The sequence below is a fragment of the Trichechus manatus genome, unplaced genomic scaffold (assembly GCF_000243295.1).
Source record: "Trichechus manatus latirostris isolate Lorelei unplaced genomic scaffold, TriManLat1.0 scaffold00015, whole genome shotgun sequence".
Taxonomy (NCBI): Eukaryota; Metazoa; Chordata; class Mammalia; order Sirenia; family Trichechidae; genus Trichechus; species Trichechus manatus.
Genome location: NW_004443951.1, coordinates 15539038 through 15546451, shown reverse-complemented (window position 1 = coordinate 15546451; position 7414 = coordinate 15539038).

Here is a 7414-nt window from a genome sequence, read left to right as displayed (position 1 = left end):
ATCCACAAATACGCTGTCACCCACACAGCCCTAGTCAATCACACGACATCACACACAGCCACACCCCCAGCTTGAAAACAGCTGTTCAGCAAAGGTAAGTGGTGAGACTCCACACACCATCGGCCTGCTGCGGGTGCCCACCAAGGCCTGGAGTGCAGCTGCCATTGCCTGGAGGCCCACTCACCCACCCTCTCCCTCTTTCCCCACATGACTCCACCCCTGAACCAGGCTCCAATGTCTCACCATCCCTCAAGGTTGAGTTTCTTTTGCTGTCTGGCCCCCTGCCTGGACCCCTACCCTGAACCTCCTTCACCCAGCCAACTGGTTCTGTCCTCCAGGTTTTGCCTCCCCTGGGAAGCCTGTTTTGGCCTTCCCTCCCCTCCCTCACGGGGGTGGGGCCCCTCCTCTGGCTGCACAACCCCATGGGCTTCCCTTGGTCACGCTGGATTGCAGCTGCCTGTGGATGCATCTGCCTCCACTAGGAAATCCAGGAGGACAAGGCCGGCGTCAGGCAGTCTTGTTTACAGCTCTGTGCCCAGTGCTCAGCTCTCAGCCCCTTACCCATCCACGCTCATTTCCTCAACAGGGTGGAGCAGGAGCCAGCAGTGGTAATAATGTGAATAGCTTTTAGCAGCCTTCATCCCTTTCTACAGGAAGCGAAGGGAAATGAGCAAGCACACTGAGGGCAAGGGAGTGAGGTCCAACTCTAACCTGCTTGTGACAGGGCATCTCAGGGGGCTCTAGCACCCCGCTTAGCTTCTGAACAGTCTCCAGCTGGTTCCACCTAACTCCTCCTTGCCTCTTCTCCATCCCTCCATCACCCCTCTGCTTGTTTAGGGCCCTGGGGCTTTAAGAGGGGCAGAAGGGGACTGTGCCCATTGGATGATCCAGGTAGATGCTGAACCAAGACTCAGTGTGCAGACAGCCTCTCTCCTGCTGCACCATCCATGGGTGAGTGGCTGACTACAGTTACTGAGCTGTCCTCACCCTCATGCTGCCCAAGGACAGGACCCTTGTCTGCTTGTTCACTATGCCCAGAGCAGTGTTGGTAGGCACTCAATGGTCCACTTGTGGAATGAATGACTAAATGAGCTGGCATAGGTCTCAGGCCCTGGCTGGGCACAGAGCTCGCTTAGTGTGGAATGAGCATTGTCTTGGCCACATGTGGGTCCCGTGTGGCTCCCTGGCCCTGAAACCACTGGTGCGAGTGGGCAGGGCTCGGTAGGTGGTCCTCACTGCTGATCTGTCCTCTCTCATCCTTTCCACCACCCCTTCTCCAGTCTTCAGAGGCTTTTGCCCAGCCTAGGGTGCAATGGTGTGTGCGCGTGCATGTGTGCGGTGTCTCTCAGTGCAAGCTGCATCCAATTTTTTTGTCTTAACTTAGAAGAGTATCTTTTGAATGTAGAAGGCCAAGAGTATCTCCTTTGTCTTGCTCTGCAGTGACCCCCTTCCCCCGATGCTAGAGTGACCCCAGTGTCACTGCCTATAGCCTAGCAGGCTGTGAAAGGCACCCCCTTGAATTGTGCAATGCAGCTGCCCAAGACTGAAGCCCAGCTGCCTAGGATGGGGAAAGGCCCTCGGGGAACAAGTGAGAAGGTTTGATGAGAGTGGGTGGGAGAGTGACGTATTAATAATTCACAATGTCATCAGGCCACATTCAGAGCTAGCATGTCAGCTGTTGATCTAGGACTCGAACTCAGGGCCCCTGACTACCCAGCACTTACAGGCATTCGCAGTTGTCTCTGAATTCCCCAGAGAGAACTCTTAGCATTGACCATTTGCTTTTGCAGTTGGAGTTGTCAGGGCTCACTGAATGTGGCCTGAGGCATCCTGCCCTGTCCCTTGGGCCCCTACCTTTCCCCAACCCAGTATGGACCCCAAGAGGGGCTTGGCTGTGACTTACCCTCCCAGTCTGAGGCCCTTGTTCAGCCTGTCCCTCCTGTCCAGCCCCCTCTGAACCAGAAGAGGAGCCCAGGTCCCTGGAGAGAGAAGAAAGGGCCAGGCCTGCCCCGTGGGCCAGAGCCTCTGAGTATCCTTCAAGACTGACCAAGTTCTGCTGAAGTGGGACAGAGGAGCCCGCGTTCCTGGCTGAAGTTCCTCAGCCTGGCAGCTGCCACCAGCATTTGGCAGAGACCCAGCAGAAACACAGCATCCAAACTGGGGTCTCCAGGAGTGAGCATGGCCTGCAAGTCAGGGCAAGCCCTTCTCAGTCCTGGATGCAAAGGGTTAACCGGCTGGGAAGGGGGGAGCAGCAGTCTTGGCTAAGGAGCCTTGTTAATTGATTCCTTCATTCCCATTTGTTCCTGCTAAAGAGAGACAGATGAGAGGGAGCCCGCCAGGCCCGTCTTGGCACCCGGCAGCTTGGCTGGGCACAGCTGTGCTCATGGCTCTGGTGTCTCTGGGGAGGGAGGGCCGGTCACAGAGGAGGCGAGGAGGTGGGGCAGTCTCATTCACTGGCTCAGTACCCCTCCACTGATCCTTGGAGTGGGCAGAGCCGGCCTCAGAGCGCTTTTAAGAGAACAGATCTTTTATTTCACCTTGTGACATCTCTTTGATCTTTTGGCCTGAACTGTCACCACTCTAGGCCTGGGAGTTCAGTAGCAGACAACAGAGGCAGCTCCCTCACCACAGCTTGTGTTGGGGCCCTGCCAGCATGAGGCCCAGGCGATTTTGGCCTGGAAGAGGGTCAGCTCTGGCCTGTCCTGTTCACTTCTGCGTCCTGATGAGGCAGACTGAAGTCCGTGTCACAAAACTGGCATCTTTGTTATGGCCACAGGCTCCAACTGGATCCCCATGATCCTGACTGCCACGGGCTCAACTTCCTATCTGTTCCTGCCTTGTCTTCCTCTCAGTCAAGCCCTCTGGTGCCTCTTAGATTGGACTGCTTTGGATGGTACCAGGCAAGGGCCCTGCCGGGTTCTCCTGAGAGAACCGAGTTTGAATGTCATGATGCAGTCAGGTATGGAGAGCCCTGAGCTCAAATCGTGGCTCTGTCACTTACGAGTTGCATAATTTGGGTGAGACATTTTTACCTCTGTGTCTCAATTTCTCAAGTGCAAAGTGGCAGTAACACAAGTACCTATCCGTGGTAGATTGCAAAACTAGCCACAGTTCTCTACTCCTCCATCAACGTGCCTTGAGGCAATATGACTTTGCAGCTTCTCCCATCAAAAGGTCCCTGGATGGCACAAATGGTTTGTGCTCAACTACTAACCTAAAGGTTTGCAGTTCAAACCTACCCAGCAGCACCATGGAGGAAAGGCCTGGCAATCTGCTTCTATAAAGATTACAACCAAGAAAACCCTATGAGCAGTTCTCCTCTGTTACACGTGGGGTTGCCATGAATCAGAATCAACTTCGTGGCAACGGGCTATGAGTCCCTTCTCCTTAAATCTGGATGGGCTTGTGACTGACTATGGCCAATAGAATGTGATGGAAGTGACATCAAGCCAGTTCTGAGCCCAAGCCTCAAGAGGCCTTACATGCTTTCACTGGTTTTCTTGGAACCCTGCCCAGCTGCAGTGTGAATAAGCCTGGGCTATCCTGTTGGATGAAGAGAGACACATGACCCAGTCACCCCCATCACCTAGGTAACAGCCAGCCGACCCCCGGAAGTAGAGCCCCTTAGCTGACTAGCAGCTGACTGCATAGGCAGGAGTGGGTCCAGCCAAGACCAGAACAGCCCAATGGAATTTTCAAACCATAGAATCCTGAGCTTAGTAAGTGGTTGCTGTTATAAACATAAATGTTGGGATGATTTGTTGTTTTGCAGCAAAAGCTAACTGATACGCTATCTCTAATCACTGCTGTCTGGATTAAGTGACATAATGTAAGTTAAGCACCTAGCAGAGTGCCTGGCACATAGCAGGTGACCAGAAAGTAGAGCTTCTATTACGGTTACTCAGGGTGGAGTCATTGACCACAAATTAAAGCCTCCTGCATCTGAGACTCTTCTCCCATCGGCACCCAAAAAGCTAAAGGAAGTCTCCTTGACCTACCTGCTCCACACACTCCTCTGTAGCAGTAATGAAAATCATAGCTAACATTATTGAGCACTTGCTATGCGCCAAGCTCTGCAGCAGTTTTACCTGCATTATCTCATTTAATCTTCACACAACCTTATGAGAGAGGACCTCTTCTTCATACATTCTTCCATTTTATACATTCATCATTTTAAATCTGAGCAAACTGAGGCCCAGATGTGCAAAATCTAACCTGCCCAAGCTCACACAGCTAGTGAGTAGCAGAGACACCTTCCAACTCTTTAGAAAGCAGCTGACGACTTCCCATCTTTGTCTGCTTTGCTGGTTCACCTCTGATCTGCAGATCCTCATGTGGCACCCCTAGTCCCTGGAATCATAAGGGTCTTTCTTTCCTCTGTGTGGACAATGTTTCTTAGCTCTGCTCTCACTACATGCCTTTTGGGGCTAACGGCTTTTCTCTGACTGCCCCTTCTTGGCCTTCAAATGAGAACTACTCAGTTTTTCAACATTTTGTAAAATTTTCCTTTTTCTCATGATTCCCTTCCACCTCTTTGGTCAGGAATTTAGCTGACATTCATGATGTGTAAGGGACATCAGGGGCATTATCTGCTCAGCACTTTCCCTTCTCTTGGAACTATAGCCCTTCCTCAGCCCCCTCCAGTCCTGTGGCCATAATGTACGCCACCATGTTCTTATAGAACCCTGCCCCTGGCCATAGCTGATTGGTCCAAGGGTGGCACATGATTCAAGCCTATCCAATTAAAGTTCTTCTCCAAGTTTTTGACCTGGAAATGAAAGATCAGCCTTTCTTGGAAGTTCTAGGATGTAAAAATCAAGAGGACACTATTATGAATTTTTGCATATTTTATTTTCCCTATTTTAGACTAATTCCATAGCTTTTGTATGTGAATACTTTTTAGAATGGTTAATTATATATATACATATTTTAAATATATGTGCTTCTTGAATAGTCTTTTCCCTCTTCACAAACTATACATTTTCCTATTTTTTTTCATATTTTCAGGCCAAAGGTGGCCACATCAGCCCTATTGAAGAGGAAAAAATAAAATTTCGATTTCTCTTTTTTAAAAAGTCTGGAGAACTGGGTAGCTGTTTTCTGCTTGGGGAAAAAGTAGGTCTGTGTTTGGAATGAATGAGCTGGCAAGTAGAGAGAAGCAGAGAGCAGAGCGGACCCAGTACCTCTTCAGGCCCACCTGTTCTCTGGGCCATTCTTGTGGGTTAGTTGCTTGGATTCTGCAAGCCAGTAAATCCTTCTTTGTGTCTATGCGAATCCAAATTGTGTTCTGTCACTTACAAACAAGAGTTCTGACTGAGACTGGCTGCCACGCAACCTCTATACTTTTTCCAAAGAGGCCTGGCAGCCACTAGGGGAAGGAGGCAATATGTGCTGAGAATGGCTGCTCTGTTATATGTGTGGCCATTTCTCCCTTGGAGAGATGACTTAAGCCCCATGGATTTAAGTCCCATATTGTACTCAAATCAGATGACCTGGTAAACCAGTTGCTGTCGAGTCAGTTCCCACTCATGGCAAACCCATGTGTGTCAGAGTAGAACTGTGCTCCATACGGTTTTCAATGGCTGGTTTTTCGGAAGTAGATTGCCAGGCCTTTCTTCTGAGGCACATCTGGGTGCACTCGAACCTTGAAACTTTTGATTAGCAGTTGAGTGCTTAACTGTTTGCACTACCCAGAAACTCCCAGATGACCACTCAGGGACTCTCAGTAGCCACCTTATTTCTCCCCTTTCCCTCACCCCCATATATAGACCACGAATGAATTCTGATAATCCTATCTTCCCAAGTTGTTTTGAATTTGCCCACTTCCTTCCATTTCTATTGCTACTCCCTGAGTTTGTGCCATCCTCATCTCTGCTCTGGACTTCTGCAACTGCCTGGCCCAGACCATCCATCCTCCTCATGGCAGCAAAAGTATTCTTAGAATCTAAACGGAAACCAAATCATGTCGCTTCTTTACTTAAAGCTCTCGTGGCTCCCCACTTCCCACTGCATTTGGAATAAAATCATCAGGCGCACACTTACCTGTCTGCCCTGCCATAGCCATGGTGGTCTTCCTCCTGTATTTCAAATATACCCCCTTCCTTCTCTCCTCAGGACATTCGCTCTGCTGACCCTCTGCCTGGAGCTCTCTCACCCTCACTTGAGAGTCCAGCTCTTTCTCATCGCTTAGGTCTCAGCTAAGACATCACCTCCTAGGAAAGTCCCTCCCTGAACATCCTTCCTGAAATAAGCCCTCACCCCAGATACTCTGCACTCCAGTCCCCTGTTCATACTTCCCATGGTATCATCACAACCAGAGTGATCATTGGTTTGCCTACGTACTTGTTTGGGGTCTGCCCCTCCTACTAGAAAGTAAGCTCGTTAAGGGCAGGGAAAGGGTCTGCCTCATTCACGCTCATGTCCCTAGCACCTGACAGGGTGCTTGGCACACAGATGGGTACGATAGTTATTAAACGACTGGATGAAAAGTTTAATCCAGTGAGGGAGGGAGTATTGTCCGCATTCCGCGGAACAGGAAGTTGGGGCTGGAACAGAGCCTGCAAGTGGCCGAATGGGGACTGAAGCCCACATCTGTGAGGACAGAGCCTTTGCACCTTCTGGAGCAGCTAATATTTATGTCATGTTTGCATTTACGAAGAAGTGCATACCCATTCTTTCATTTGATTTTTACCACCCAGTCCATTCTCTCAATTTTATAGATGATGAAATGGGGGCTTGGAGAGGACTAATCCTGGTCCGAGGGGCCCTGCCTGCTATAGGGACCTCTAGGGTCTCATGGGTCTCTGGAGCCCCTAGACCTGTTCTGGCTGGAGCTATTCAGCCTGTGCTTCCCCTGTCCAGCCAGGCTCCCTGCCAGTGGGGGCACCACCTCCCTTTGCCCCTGTGCAGGCCGCCTGCCTGTGTCTGTCACGTCAAGTTCAAGTGATTCATGTGGCAGCGTCTCCTGGTCTGCCTGTCGGCACGTCAGCTGGTCCTGGTTACCATGACAACGGGATGCAAGGCACCAGGGCATCAGCGGGCTGTGGCTCTCGGAGGGGCAATGCCATGGGCGAGGGAGGGGGCTTGTTTCTTCCTCCTGTGGGAAGCTTGGCAAGGGCTGGAGCCGCGGGGGCTGGGCAGCCCCTCCCTGCCTCCATGCCTTGGCATTTCCTTCCTGCCATCTGTGCTGGAAGCGGGGGGAGGGGCTGGAGTTCCATCCCTGATGGGAGGGGTCTAGGACCAGATGGGTGGGAGGAACAGCCCTTCTTCTAGTCTGGGCCCCCACCCCCAAGTTCTAGAGGCTTTCTTTCAGGGCCCCTTACCCAATCCCTCAGGCCATCTCTATCTGCCTCACCACAGACTTTCTCTTCTTGGCACCCAAAGAAAAGTTCAAAACCCAGTTTAGCCAGAAAAT